The 16465-nt window shown below is 45.9% G+C and overlaps 1 protein-coding gene across 5 annotated transcripts in view; it reads right to left on the reverse strand.

Moving 5' to 3' along the window:
- Nucleotides 1-16465, reverse strand: part of LOC126291959 (uncharacterized) — a 187032-nt gene that overhangs the window by 90307 nt on the left and 80260 nt on the right. The gene's annotated exons all lie outside the window — the stretch shown is intronic.

Consider the following 16465-nt stretch of genomic DNA (forward strand, 5'->3'; position numbering starts at 1 on the left):
AGGCGCTTCAGTCCGGAACCGCGCGACTACTACGGTCGCAGGTTCGAATCCTGCCTCGGGCATGGATGTGTGTGATGTCCTTAGGTTAGTTAGGTTTAAGTAATTCTAAGTTCTAGGGGACTGATGACCTAAGATGTTGAGTCCCATAGTGCTCAGAGCCATGTGAACCATCTATATGAAGTACCTCTGTTACACAAAACAGCACTCCACCCCAGCGCCGGGAACACGTCGCACTTCCAAATGTTCGTCAGAGCCAACCACTGCCAGTGGTTTCAACGGCCGATAAGAAGACACCCGGTCCCACGCGCTGATCTCGTGCACCATGGCTTCTAAGCTTCATAAGCCACGTACATGCAGATAAGGCAGACTCAGCCCCTTGACAACCAAGAGCAAAGCACGTGGCGAGCGGTTGACGACCCCCAACAGCAGAGCCCCGCTCGCGCAACCACCTATCTCGGTCACCGCCCAGTATGTACTCCTCGTTCGTCTCGCGAAGCGAAAGCACTCCGCTTGGCGCGCTTTTCGAAGGTCCGGACACAACTCCGTCTTAAGAACGTAAAAAAAAATCTATGCTACATAAACGCCATTAGCACATGTTGGATAGAAAAGATATAATAATATTACCCTGGTCGGAGCGTTAGTTACTTTTCAGATTAGACGCGGTGAGTTGATGTTAGGCAAGAACGCCTTTAAGGCGACAAAGTCGCCATTATCATCACCTCTCTGAGTTTGAAAGAGGTCGCTTAATAAGGCTACTAGAAGCTAAATGTTCCTTATGCGGTACTGTGTAGAGACTTGGCAGGAATGTAGCCACTGTTCATGATTGTTGCCAGCAGCGGCCACGACAATGTGCGGCCAGAAGAAGACTAGGTTCCACACAGCTACCGCGGAGAGAGGAGACCATCGCGTTCGGCGAGTGGCTGTGGCTCAAAGTACTGCATTTCCAACAGCAATCTGAGCAGCAGTTGGCACCACAGTGACACAACGAACTATTAGAAATAGGTTACTTCAAGAGCACCTCGGAGCCAGACGCCCTGTAGCGTGCATTCCGCTGACCCCAAACCATGGCCATTTGCAACATTAGTGGTGTCAGGCGAGAACTCATTGGAGGGCGGAGTGCAGGTCTGCTGTGTTTTCTCATCAAAGCTGGTTATGCTGAAATGGATGGGACTTAACATCTGAGGTCATCAGTCCCCTAGAACTTAGAACTACTTAAACCTAACTAACCTAAGGACATCACACACATCCATGCCCGAGGCAGGATTCGAACCTGCGACCGTAGCAGTCGCGCAGTTCCAGACTGAAGTGCCTAGAACCGCTCGGCCACCGCGGCCGCCACTGGTTACGCCTCGATCCCAGTGATCTTCGTGTGTTGGTTAGAAGCACGACAGCAGAGGACCTGCAACCAAACTGACCGCGTGCTTGACACGTGGACCGTAACTAGAGTTATGATCTGAGTTGCGATTTTGCATGACAGCAGGAGCGCTTTCTTTGTTGTCCAAGCATTCTGACTGCAAAACTGTACATTTCTCTCTTTGCTTATTCTGATCATTACTAAACTGAGAAACTTCTTTTTTTTTTACCGTAACACAATCTGACTTCCAATAATTCTTAGAAAATAATGTCCTGACTAACAATCACCTATACCTTTCATGATCACTCACCTCAAAAAAATGCCAGCTAAATAAAAGATTCAAACTACTGAAGGCACTAACTACTGATAGGCATAGTTGGTAAATGAAAGATTTTGATAGAGAACAAATTACACTACTGTCCCTTAAAATTGCTACACCACGACGTGCTACAGACGCGAAATTTAACCGACAGCAAGAAGATGCTGTGATATGCAAATGATTAGCTTTTCAGAGAATTCACACAAGGTTGGCGCCGGTTGCGACACCTACAACGTGCTGACATGAGAAAAGTTTCAACCGATTTCCCATACACAAACAGCAGTTGACCGGCGTGGCCTGGTGAAACGCTGTTGTGATGCCTCGTGTAAGGAGGAGAAATGCGTACCATCACGTTTCCGACTTTGATGAAGGTTGGATTGTAGCCTATCGCGATTGCGCTTTATCGTATCGCGACATTATTGCTCGCGTTGGTTGAGATGCAATGACTGCTAGCAGAATATGGAATCGGTGGGTTCAGGAGGGTAATACGGAACACCGTGCTGGATCCCAACGGCCTCGTACCACTAGCAGTCGAGATGAGAGGCATCTTATCCGCATGGCTGTAACGCATCGTGCAGCCACGTCTCCATCCCAGAGTCAACAGATGGGGACGTTCGCAAGACAACAACTAATTGATCGAACAGTTCTACGACGTTTGCAGCAGCATGGACTATCAGCTCGGAGACCGTGGCTGCTGTTACCCTTGACGCTTCATCACATACAGGACCGCTTGCGGTTGTGAACTCGACGACGAACCTGGGTGCACCAATGGCAAAACGTCATTTTTTCGGTTGACTCCAGGTTCTGTTTACAGCATCATGATGGTCGCATCCGTGTTTGGCGACATCGCGGTGAACGCACACTGGAAGAGTGTATTCGTCATCGCCATACTGGCGTATCACCCGGCGTGATGGTATGGGGTGCCATTGGTTACATGTCTCGATCACCTCTTGTTCGCATTGACGGCACTTTGAACAGTGGACGTTGCATTTCAGATGTGTTACGACCCTTGGCTCTACCCTTCATTCGGTCCCTGAAAAACCCTACATTTCAGCAGGATAATGCACCACCGCATGTTGCAGGTCCTGTACGGGCCTTTCTGGATACAGAAAACGTTCGTGTTGAAGCTGCATGGGCAGCTGTACCTGTACACCTCATCCAAGCTCTGTTTGACTCAATGCCCAGGCATATCAAGACCGTTATTACGGTCAGAGGTGGTTGTTTTTGTACTGATTTCTCAGGATCTATGCACCCAAATTGCGTGAAAATGTAATCACATGTCAGTTTTAGTATAATATATTTGTCCAATAAATACCCGTTTACCATCTGCATTTCTTCTTGGTGTAGCAATTTTAATGGCCAGTAGTATTTACGTGTTTGGGGTAAACCTTTTTATTTTTCGACATAGTCTCCTTTTAGATTTATACACTGAATCCAACGCTGTTCTAATTTGTTTATCCCTTCGGAATGAAAGGAATTGTCCAAGTCTGCAAAATAGCCGTTGGTTGCTGCAATCATCTCCGCGTTTGAATAAAATCTTTGTCCCGCCAGCCATTTCTTCAAATTGGAGAACAATAGTAGTCCGAGGGAGCCCTGGAGAATAGGGGGGGGGGGGGATGTGAAACGAGTTGGAATCCTACTTCCATTAATTTTGCGACCAAACCTGCTGAAGTGTGCGCTGGTACATTGTCGTGATGGAGAAGGATTTGTTTGAGGTCCAATTGGCGGAGTTTTTCTTGCAGCTCGGTTTTCAAACGGTCCAATAACGATGAATAATATCCACCTGTAATAGTCGATGAGGATTATGCCTTGCGAATCCCAAAAGACCTTTCCGGTCGAAGGAATGATCTCTTTTTTGGTGCAGAATCTTCCTTGGTAACCCATTGTTTGTATTGTTGTTTGGTCTCAGGAGTATAGTAATGTATCCATGTTTCATCCACAGTGACGACACGACACTGAAAGTCCTACGGATTCTTCCTGAACAGCTGCAAACCAACCTTGCAACACTTCATACGATTCCGTTTTTGATCAAGCGTGAGCAGTCGCTGAACCCATCTTGCGGATAGCTTTCTCATGTCCAAATGATTGTGCAAAATATTATGTACCCGTTCATTCGAGATGCACACAGCACCAGCAGATGATGTTGCTTCTCGTGCGAAGGACCGCACAGGTTGACCAACTTAGGTTTCCAATACGCGAACAGAGAAGTTTACCCATCTTAGTCGAAGGCTGTTTTTGTGTGTGAGGTTGGTGACGGAGGGCTACCCCTCTGGTAGCTTCCGCTCCACGGGGAGCTACGTAATCTCTAAAGGGAAAGCGGCACTCTTCGGTGAACGCTTGGTGAGTATGGATCGTAGCTCTTAAGGGAGGTTTCAGGTCATAGGAAGCAGGTTGAGTTAGGACATCGTTATGTTTAACCTCTGAAACACTTAAGAACTTCAGCTTAACTGAAACGCGTGAAGTGAGTTATTTTTCCGAACGTACCATAATTATATTGCTTTAAACAGGCATTTTTGGGTGGTTGAGTTAAAAGTGTGGAAGTCACTTTCTTCATTTTGAACAACGATGAAGTAGAATTTCAAACGGTAAATCTGATTAAGAAAAGCTGGTTAGGAACACTTCAACCGTACGTGAGTGTAATACTCTGTCGAAGAGAGTATGATTTTTAATGATTTTTAATCTTATATTTTGTGGAAGTTGCTTTTGTTTTGTGTGTCGATTTTGTGCCACGTGTTTGGTAATCAATGACCCTTCCGGTCCACCACGGCACCGCAATAGGCTTTATTTTAACAGTTTGCTTGTTATAATAATGCTATAATGTCGGCAAGAATATCTGTTCTTTCGTGCGCTTTCTATAAAGCAGCACAACACTTTTATTCAGAATGCGCCACGTGCTCTACTTCGGCCGTTTGCAAGCAGCAGACGCAGTTAGTATGTCGAATCATTATCGCACATTGGTTAAACCTCTGTCCAGAATTGTGCATGCGTAGAATCATAATGCGTATCTCACTGAGATATTTTTATGGTATGAATGCAAAGAAAATTATAGTATCATTGTCTCCCACCCCCGTTTTCTATGTTTCCTCTTGTTGTTGTTGTTGTTGTCTTCAGTCCTGAGACTGGTTCGATGCAGCTCTCCATGCTACTCTATCCTGTGCAAACTTCTCCATCTCCCTGTGCCTACTGCAACCTACATCCTTCTGAATCTGCTTAGTGTATTCATTTCTTGGTCTCCCTCTACGATTTTTACCCTGTACACTGTCCTCCAGTACTAAATTGGTGATCCCTTGATGCCTCAGAACATGTCCTACCGACCGACCCCTTCTTCTAGTCAAGTTGTGCCACAGACTCTTCTTCTCCCCAATTTTATTCAATACCTCCTCATTAGTTATGTGATCTACCCATCTAATATTCAGCATTCTTCTGTAGCACCACATTTCGAAAGCTTCTATTCTCTTCCTGTCCAAACTATTTATCGTCCATGTTTCACTTCCATACATGGCTACACTCCATACAAATACTTTCAGAAACGACTTCCTGACACTTAAATCTATACCCGATGTTAACAAATTTCTCTTCTTCAGAAACGCCTTCCTTCCCATTGCCAGTCTACATTTTATATCCTCTCTACTTCGACCATCATCAGTTATTTTGCTCCCCAAATAGAAAAACTCCTATACTATTTTAAGTGTCTCATTTCCTAATCTAATTCCCTCAGCATCACCCGACTTAATTCGACTACATTCCATTATCCTCGTTTTGCTTTTGTTGATGCTCATCTTATATCCTCCTTTCAAGACGCTATCCATTCCATTCAACTGCTCTTCCAAGTCCTTTGCTGTCTCTGACAGTATTACAATGTCATCGGCGAACCTCAAAGTTTTTATTTCTTCTCCATGGATTTTAATGCCTACTCCGAATTTTTTTTGTTTCCTTTACTGCTTGCTCAATATACCGATTGAACAGCATCGGGGAGAGGCTACAGCCCTGTCTCACTCCCTTCCCAACCACTGCTTCCCTTTCATGTCCCTCGACTCCTGTAACTGCCCCTGGTTTCTGTACAAGCTGTTGTTAAGTTGTGCTCTCTTACATTCTCACGTAATTCTTACTTAAATATTTCTGGTCAGGCACCACTTATGTGTAGTTAGATGTGCGACCAAATACTTAGATACAATAAATAATCTACGTGAAAGGTAAATTGTGTGGTGTTGATCTTACCCACTTACTCCGAATTCCAATCCTGAATTAATCAAGTTGCTTCATGCACAACATGGAGAGCTATTTACCTGGCAACTTAAAGAAATTTGCATACTTGTAATTAAATTATTAAAGTAATTAAACTAATTATTTTCCAGCTCCGTTTTTTTTCTAAGTGGTTAGGTAGGACTTGGGCTGGTGGCGCCCCTGAGTTTCTGAATTTTTGTCATTATTTGTGTGAGAGAAGCAGCTAGAAATGCGAGATAACGTATATGGCTCGATGAGAAAAGTCGTAAAGATAGTAATACGTTACACAGTGAAACATCCTGGCAGATTAAAACTGTGTGCCGGACCGATGAAGTTTCATATTAGCGCACACTCCGCTGCAGAGTGAAAATCTCATTCTGGAGACGTTACACACTGTTTGTTATCCTGCACCTATGTCGGTCCAGAGCACTGTCGTAACTCAAAACAGCGTTCGCACAAACAACATCGGCCGGTCCCGTTTCGCACGAGGCCTCACGTGTCTGGAGCAGGTCAGATATTTGTGGCGGTGGACCAGTAGCGCCGGTCCACTAATTCGCCTCTCCCCTCCCCCTCCACTCCTCAAGCTCAACAGCTGTCGCTTTGCAACCAGACAAACATACATTCATAATGTGTGCGTGCACAGCCCATTGCAACACCACCAAACACTGACTCTGGTCCGGAATGGGATAAGGTCCACCTCAGTGAATAACCCGAGTATTAAGGCTCCTAACAGGCTCAAATTTAAGAGAACAAAAACTTGTACAATGACTAGTCGTATCACGAAAAATACGTTCGTCGTAAACGGTAATTTCACGTCCTATACAGGGCAAATGCCTCCTCTAGGTTTTTCACCGCATTGTACATGCATATCGATACTGAATTTCATCTAATGTCATCAACTCACTTTCCATTACATAGTCATTCCGGTCTTCTAATCCAGCAAAGAACGTCCCTAGTCCCACTAGCATTCTTTCACCTCGTTTCATGTCCCACCGCTCTCTGTTTTATACACATTTAAATCATAATTTCGCTCTTCAGTCTGCTTAATGCTTCATTTGTTAGTTTTCCTGCCTTCCCAGTTAGTGGAAATATCCATCTTTACGTTTTTCGCAGAATAATTCTCAACTTCTGAATACTTTAAGAAAAAAACAGCACCCTGCTCAGTTGCTATACCCACTGTCTACTTTAGAGCCAAATTCTTCCATACACAATCGGTGGATGGTGCAGAAAAATTCGCTCATTCGGAGCAGAAGAACAGCCATGTTTACTTTACAGCAGTCGCCCCCTACGTAGCTTGCATCTATCGCAAATCTCTCATCAAGGTGAAATTCCCAAGTGGCTGCAAAAAAGTAGAGGAGTAAAAGAACGGTCTCGCATAAATACAGACCAGTTACCCTTAATATCGACTTGCTATAGAATTCTACTGTATATTCCAAGTTCGCATATAATACGTTTTCTTCAAAGAGAAACGTTTCTCCCCAAAAATCAGCACGGCTTTAGAAATTATCGCTAGTACAAAACTTTGCTTCTCCTTCTCTTGGACGTTATCCTGCGAACGATGGATGAAGGTTGACAGGCTGGTTCCATATTCCTAAGTTTCCGGAGAGCCTTTGACACAGACCCACACTACAGGCTGTGAGCGGAGATCCGAGTGTACGGATGAGGTTTGCAGATCTCTTTCTGGCTCGAAGACTTCTTAAGTAATAGAATCCAATAGTTGTCCTCGACTGCGACTGTTGACCAGAGAAGACTGTCGTTAGGAGTGCTCCAGGAAGTGTGAGAGGACTGCTCTTGTTCTGTAAACACTAAAGGTGGAATAGGAAGACGTATTAAAATACAGAGACACGCAAACAGGAGGAATACGGCACTGCCGTCAGCAACGTCTGTACAGGGTGTTACAAAAAAGGTACGGCCAAAGTTTCAGGCAGTATTCCTGACACACAAATAGCGAAAAGATGTTATGTGGACATGCGTCCGGAAACGCTTAATTTCCATGTTAGAGGTCATTTTAGTTTCGTCAGTATGTACTCTATTTCTTCGATTCACCGCCAGTTGACCAAATTGAAGGAAGGTAATGTTGGCTTCGGTGCTTGTGTTAACATGCGACTCATTGCTATACAGTACTAGCATCAAGCACATCAGTAAGTAGCATCAACAGGTTAGTGTTTTGCAGTCAGGGCAGTGTTTACAAATGCGGAGTTGGCAGATGCCCATTTGATGTATGGATTAGCACGGGGAAATAGCCGTGGCGCCGTACGTTTGTATCGAGACAAATTTCCAGAACGAAGGTGTCCCGACAGGAAGACGTTCGAGACAATTGATCGGCGTCGTAGGGAGCACAGAACTTTCCAGCCTATGACTCGAGACTAGGGAAGACCTAGAACGACGAAGACACCTGAAATGGACGAGGCAACTCTTCGTGCAGTTGACGATAACCTTAATGTCAGCGTCAGAGAAGTTGCTGCTGTACAAGGTAACGTTGTGTCAATCCTCATTTCAGTGAAAATGTTCTCTTTACGGATAAGGCTTCATTCCAACGTGATTAAATTGTAAATTTTCACAATGAACATGTGTGGGCTGACGAGAATCCGCACGCAGTTGTGCAATCACGTCATCAGCACATATTTTCTGTGAACGTTTGGGCAGGCATTGTTGGTGATGTCTTGATTGCGCCCCACGTTCTGCCACCTACGCTCAATGGAGTACGTTATCATGATTTCATACGGGATACTCTATCTGAGCTGCTAGAACATGTGCCTTTACAAGTACGACACAACATGTGGTTCATGCACGATGGAGCTCCTGCACATTTCAGTCCAAGTGTTCGTACGCTTCTCAACAGCAGATTCGGTGACCGATGGATTGGTAGAGGCTGACCAATTCCATGGCCTCCGCGCTCTCCTGACCTCAACCCTCTTGACTTTCATTTATGGGGGCATTTGAAAGCTCTTGTCTACGCAACCCCGGTACCAAATGTAGAGACTCTGCCTGCTCGTATTGTGGACGGCTGTGATACAATACGCCATTCTCCAGGGCTGCATCAGCGCTTCAGGGATTCCGTGCTACGGTGGGTGGATGCATGTATCCTCGCTAACGGAGGACATTTTGAATGTTTCCTGTAACAAAGTGACGCTGGTACGTTCTGTTGCTGTGTGTTTCCATTCCACGATTAATGTGATTTGAAGAGAAGTAATAAAATGAGCTCTAACATGGGAAGTAAGCGTTTCCGGACACATGTCCACATAACATATTTTATTTCTTTGCGTGTGAGGAATGTTTCCTGAAAGTTTGGCCGTACCTTTTTGTAACACCTTCTATAAGCCAACAAGTGCCTGGCGCAGATTGTTAGATCGTTTACTGCTGCTATAATGGTAAGTCTACATCTACATCCATACTCCGCTAGCCACCTGACGGTGTGTAGCGGAGGGTATCTTGAGTACCTCTATCGGTTCTCCTTTCTATTCCAGTCTCGTACTGTTAGTGGGAAGAAAGAGTGTCGGTATGCCTCTGTGTGGAATCTAATCTCTCTGATTTTATCCTCATAGTCTCTTCGCGAGATATACGTAGGAGGGAGCAATATACTGCTTGACTCCTCGGTGATGGTGTGTTCTCAAAACTTCAACAAAAGCGCGTACCGAGCTACTGAGCGTCTCTCTTGCAGAGTCTTCCACTAGAATTTATCATCTTCATAACGCTTTCGCGTTTACTAAATGATCCTGTGACGAAGCGCGCTGCTCTCCTTTGGATCTTCTCTATCTCTTCTATCAACCCTATCTCGTACGGATCCCACACTGGTGGGCAGTATTCAAGCAGAGGGCGAACAAGTGTACTGTAACCCATTTCCTTTGTTTTCAGACTGAATTTCCTTAGCATTCTTCCAATGAATCTCAGTCTGGCATCTGCTTTACCGACGATTAATTTTATATGGTCATTCCAATTTAATTCACTCCTAATTCCTACTCTCTGATAATTTATGGAACTAACTGCTTCTAGTTGCTGACCTGCTATATTGTAGCTAAATGATAAAGAAACTTTCTTTCTATTTATTCGCAGGACATTACACTTGCCTACATGGAGATTCAATTGCCATTCCCTGCACCATGCGTCAATTCGTTGCAGATCCTCCTGCATTTCAGTACAATTTTCCGTTGTTACAACCTCTCTATATACCAAAGCATCATCCGCAAAAAGCCTCAGTGAACTTCCGATGTCATCCGCAAGGTAATTTATGTATACTGTGAATAGCAAAGGTTCTACGACACTCCCCTGTGGTACACCTAAAATCACTCTTACTTCGGAAGACTCCTTTCCATTGAGAATGACATGCTGCGTTCTGTTATCTAGGAACTCTTCAATTCAATCAGACAAATGATCTGATAGTCCATAAGATCTTAATTTGTTCATTAAACGACTGTGGGGAGCTGTATCGAACGCCTTGCGGAAGTCAAGAAATACGACATCTTCCTGGGAACCTGTGTCCATGGCCCTCTGAGTCTCGTGTATGAATAGCGAGAGCTGGGTTTCACACGATCCTCTTTTCTGAAACCCATGCTGATTCCTACAGAGTAGATTTCTAGTCTCCAAAAAAGTCATTGTACTCGAACATAATACGTGTCCCAAAATTCTACAACTGATCAACGTTAGATCTGCAAATCTGTTCGACCTCCCTTCTTGAAAACGTGGCCTTTCCTCTTTTGAGCAACTTTAATTGTTTTTCTACCCCTATGTCATCGATATCTTCCATTTTGTCATCTACGCGACAATCTAGAAAAGGAACTACAGTGCAGAGAATTATCTTGATTTGAGTTATAGCGTGATGTTATACTCGGCGCACGAACGATGGGACACAGCTCCTGCGAGGTAGCGGTCAAGTGGGGATTGTTCCGTACGACCATTTGACGAGTGTACCGTGAATGTCAGAAATCCGGTAAAACATCAAATCTCCGACATCGCTTCGGCCGGAAAAAGACCCTGCAAGAACGAGACCAACGACGACTGAAGGGAATTGTTCAACTTGACAAAATTGCAACCCTTACGAAAGATGGAGCGGAATTGAATGCTGGACTATCAACAAGTGTCAGCCTGTGAACCACTCAATGAAACATCATCGATACGGGCTTTCGGAGCCGGAAGCCCACCCGTGTACCCCTCTTGATGACTGCACGACACAAGGCTTTATGCCTCGCCTGGGCCCGTCACCACCGACATTGGACTGTTGATGACTGGAAACATTTTGCCTGGTCTCACGCGTCTCGTTTCAAATTGTATCGAGCAGATAGACGTGTACCAGTATGGAGATAACATCATGAGTCAATGGACCCTACATGTCAGCAGGAGACTGTTCAAGCTGGTAGAGGCTCTGTAATGGTGCGGTGCGTGCAGTTGGAGTGATATGGCACTCCTGATAGGCCTAGATACGAATCTGACAGGTGACACGTACGTCTGATCACCTCCACCCATCCATGTTCACTGTGCATTCCGACGGACTTGGGCACTTCCAGCAGGACAATGCGATATCCCACATGTCCATAATTGCTACAGAGAGGCTCCAGGAACACTCTTCTGAGGTTGAACACTTCCGCTGCCCACCAAGCTCCCAGACATGAACATAATTGAGCACATCTGAGATGCCTTGCAACGTGCTGTTCACGAAAGATGTCAAATTACCGCAAAGACGCTGAATAGAGACGGTGGCTTGCAGCTCAGCGCTGCGTGGGATCCAGCGGTCGCGCGTTTCAAGAGGGCACATCGAACGCCGACTGAAAACATGCCCATATATGGCAATGTCACTGGCACCAGTGACGTCACAGCCGGCAGGTAGCGTATATAAGGTCGCACCAACAGCCCACTGGCTGTCATAACACTTGACAATGGCCAAGGAGTGCTGGAGTGCTTGGCAGAAAGCTCGTGTAGTTTTAAGCAATTGACACGGTTGGGAACCCGAGAAAATTTTATTCACTCTTTTTCGAGTGTTGTGAGAAGCAACAGTGGCGACAAGGGTGGGATACTACAAGAAAAAAATTTGGGAACAATATAAATAGGACACGCTGTACATTCTCTTCCACTGGGAGATCGGGTGCTCCACGTAAGCACTCTGACCTGACGTTCCGAGGCTGGGCTACGCCCGCAACGCTCGAGGTGTGGGCGTGTCCTGCTGCAGGTTTCCACCCCTGTAGCGGCCACCGGGTGTCGGCTGACATTCGCGTTCGCGACACGGCGTTGCAGCAAGCGCCAAGAAACGCGAGCCCCGTGCAAACGGAGCGAGTTTTCCGCGGTTTGTCGGATGAAAAGTAGTGCGGCGCGCAGCGGCCCTTCACCTGACATTCCGGGCCGGCGGGCGGTCCTCCGCCGCTTTCACGCCCGCCTGGAGACGGCGAGGGCGTGGCCCGGGCGCTGCTCGCCGCCGACCAGGGGGTCCCCAGCTGCAGGACAGCACAGCAGCGCGGCCCGAACTGCGGGGACTACACGGACACTGGCTACAGCACTGGGCGCCTCGTAAGCCCCGCCAGTGAAACTTGACCCAACAGAAGCTGGCGACACTGGACTCGCATTCGGGAGGACGGCGGTTAAATCCCACGTCCGGCCATCCTGATTTAGGTTTTCCGTGATTTCCCTAATTCGCTCCAGGCAAATGCCGGGATGTTTCTTTTGAAAGGGCGCGACCGATTTCCTTCCTCGTCCTTCCCTAATCCGATGAGACAGATGATCTTGCTGTTTGGTCTCTTCTCTCAAACAACCCAAACCCAAAGCCATTAGCTGGGGAAACGCCCACTGAACCCCTGTCTGAACGCCATCAGGTGGAATGACCGACGTCGATCAGTTGTAGAATTTTGGAACACGTAGTAGATAGTGTCGGAAGTTCCATGCGGCTTTTCGCGGATGATGCTGTGGTATACAGAGAAGTTGCAGCATTAGAAAATTGTAGCGAAATACAGGAAGATCTGCAGCGGACAGGCACTTGGTGCAGGGAGTGGCAACTGACCCTTAACATAGACAAATGTAATGTATTGCGAATACATAGAAAGAAGGATCCTTTATTATATGATTATATGATAGCGGAACAAACACTGGTAGCAGTTACTTCTGTTAAATATCTGGGAGTATGCGTGCGGAACGATTTGAAATGGAATGATCAAATAAAATTAATTGTTGGTAAGGCGGGTACCAGGTTGAGATTCATTGGGAGAGTCCTTAGAAAATGTAGTCCACCATCAAAGGAGGTGGCTTACAGAACACTCATTCGACATATACTTGAGTATTGCTCATCAGTGTGGGATCCGTACCAGATCGGGTTGACGGAGGAGATAGAGAAGATCGAAAGAAGAGCGACGCGTTTCGTCACAGGGTTATTTGGTAACCGTGATAGCGTTACGGAGATGTTTAGCAAACTCAAGTGGCAGACTGTGCAAGAGAGGCGCTCTGCATCGCGGTGTAGCTTGCTGTCCAGGTTTCGAGAGGGTGCGTTTCTGGATGAGGTATCGAATATACTGCTTCCCCCTACTTATACCTCCCGTGGAGATCACGAATGTAAAATTAGAGACATTCGAGAGCGCAGAGAGGGTTTTCGGCAGTCGTTCTTCCCACGAACCATACGCGACTGGAACAGAAAAGGGAGGTAATGACAGTGGCACGTAAAGTGCCCTCCGCCACACACCGGTGGGTGGCTTGCGGAGTATGAATGTAGATGTAGATATTCGAGTATAATGACTTTGCTGCAAACTAGAAATCTTACAAAAAGGTGCGGCCGAATTTCAGGAAACATTCCTCGCACACAAAGAAAGAAAATATGTTATCTGGACATGTGTCCGGAAACGCTTACTTCCCATGTTAGAGCTCATTTTATTACTTCTCTTCAAATCACATTAATCATGGAATGAAAACACACGGCAACAGAACGTACCGGCGTGACTTCAAACACTTTGTTACAGGAAATGTTCAAAATGTCCTCCGTTAGCGAGGATGGAATCCGCGATGCGCTGATGCAGCCCTGGAGAATGGCGTATTGTATCACAGCCGTCCACAATATGAGCACAAAGAGTCTCTACATTTGGTACCGGGGTTGCTTAGACAAGAGCTTTCAAATGCCCCCATAAATGAAAGTCAAGAGGGTTGAGGTCAGGAGAGCGTGGAGGCCATGGCATTGGTCCGCCTCTACCAATCCATTGGTCACCGAATCTGTTGTTGAGAAGCGTACGGACACTTGGACTGAAATGTGCAGGAGCTCCATCGTGCATGCACCACATATTATGTTGTACTTGTAAAGGCACATGTTCTAGCAGCACAGGTAGAGGATCCCTTATGAAATCATGATAACGTGCTCCATTGAGCACAGGTGGAAGATCGTGCGGCCTAATAGAGAAATCACCAACAATGCCTGCCCAAACGTTCACAGAAAAACTGTGTTGATGACGTGATTGCATAACTGCGTGCGGATTCTCGTCAGCCCACACATGTTCATTGTGAAAATTTACAGCTTAATCACGTTGGAATGAAGCCTCATCCGTAAAGAGAACATTTACACTGAAATGAGGATTGACACATTATTGGATGAACCATTCGCAGAAGTGTACCCGTGGAGGCCAATCAGCTGCTGATAGTACCTGCACACGCTGGACATGGTACGGAAACAACTGGTTCTCCCGTAGTACTGTCCATACAGTGAGGTGGTCAACGTTACCTTGTACAGCAGCAACTTCTCTGACGCTGACATTAGGGTTATCGTCAACTGCACGAAGAGTTGCCTCGTCCATTTCAGGTGTCTTCGTCGTTCTAGGTCTTCCCTAGTCTCGAGTCATAGGCTGGAAAGTTCCGTGCTCCCTACGACGCCGATCAATTGTCTCGAACGTCTTCCTGGCGAGACACCTTCGTTCTGGAAATCCGTTCGATACAAACGTACGGCGCCACGGCTATTGCCCCATGCTAATCCATACATCAAATGGACATCTGCCAACTCCGCATTTGTAAACACTGCCCTGACTGCAAAACCACGTTCGTGATGAACACTAACCTGTTGATGCTACTTACTGATGTGCTTGATGCTAGTACTGTATAGCAATGAGTCGCATGTCAACACAAGCACCGAAGCCAACAATACCTTCCTTCAATTGGACCAACTGGCGGTGAATCGAGGAAGAACAGTACATACTGACGAAACTAAAATTAGCTCTAACATGGAAATTAAGCGTTTCCGGACACATGTCCACAGAACATCTTTTCTTTATTTCTGTGTGAGGAATGTTTCATGAAAGTTTGGCAGTACATTTTTGTAACACCCTGTAATATTCAGCATGGGTTTCGAAAAAGACGATGGTGTGAAACCCAGATCGCTCTATTCGTCCACGAGACTCAGAGAGCCATAGACACGGGTTCACAGGTAGATGCCGTGTTTCTTGACTTCCGCAAGGCGTTCGATACAGTTCCCTACAGTCGTTTAATGAACAAAGTAAGAGCATACGGACTGTCAGACCAATTGTGTGATTGCATTGAAGAGTTTCTAGATAACAGAACGCAGCATGTCATTGTCAATGGAGAGAAGTCTTCGGAAGTAAGAGTGATTTCAGGTGTGCTGAAGGGGAGTGTCGTAGGACCGTTTGTATTCACAATATACATAAATGATCTTGTGGATGACATCGGAAGTTCACTGAGGCTTTTTGCGGATGATGCTGCAGTATATCGAGAGGTTATAACAGGAAAATTGTACTGAAATGCACGAGGGACTGCAGCGAATTGACGCATGGTGCCGGAATGGCAATTGAATCTCAATGTAGACAACTGTAATGTGCTGCGAATACATAGAAACATAGATTCCTTATCATTTAGCTACAAAATAGCAGGTCAGCAACTGGAAACAGTTAATTCCATAAATTATCTGGGAGTACGAATTAGGAGTGAATGGAATGATCGTATAAAGTTCATCGTCGGTAAAGCAGATGCCAGACTGAAATTCATTGAAAGTATCCTAAGGAAATGCAATCCAAAAACAAAGGAAGTAGGTTACAGTACGCTTCTTCGCCCACTGCTTCAATACTGCTCAGCAGTGTGGGATCCGTCCCAGATAGGGTTGATAGAAGATAGAGAGAAGATCCAACGGAGAGCATCGCGCTTCGTTTCAGGATCATTTAGTAATCGCGAAAACGTTACGGAGATGATAGATAAACTCCAGTGGAAGACTATACAGGAGAGACGCTCAGTAGCTCAGTACGGGCTTTTGTTGAAGTTTCGAGAACATACCTTCACCGAGGAGTCAAGCAGTATATTGCTCCCTCCTACGTATATCTCGCGAAGAGACCATGATCATAAAATCAGAGAGATTAGAGCTCACACAGACGCATACCTACAATCCTTCTTTCCACGAACAATACAAGACTGGAATAGAAGGGAGCACCGATAGAGGTACTCAAGGTACCGTCCGCCACACACCGTCAGGTGGCTTGTGGTGTAAGGACGTAGATGTAGATGTAGACTCTTGTGAGGTCTTTCACTTCACAACACACTGAAGAGCGAAAGAAATGCGCACACCTGTCTAATATCTTGTAGTGCCCACCCTAGCACGCAGAAGTGGCGCAAGA

Source organism: Schistocerca gregaria, chromosome 9, assembly GCF_023897955.1.
Source record: "Schistocerca gregaria isolate iqSchGreg1 chromosome 9, iqSchGreg1.2, whole genome shotgun sequence".
NCBI classification, from domain to species: Eukaryota; Metazoa; Arthropoda; class Insecta; order Orthoptera; family Acrididae; genus Schistocerca; species Schistocerca gregaria.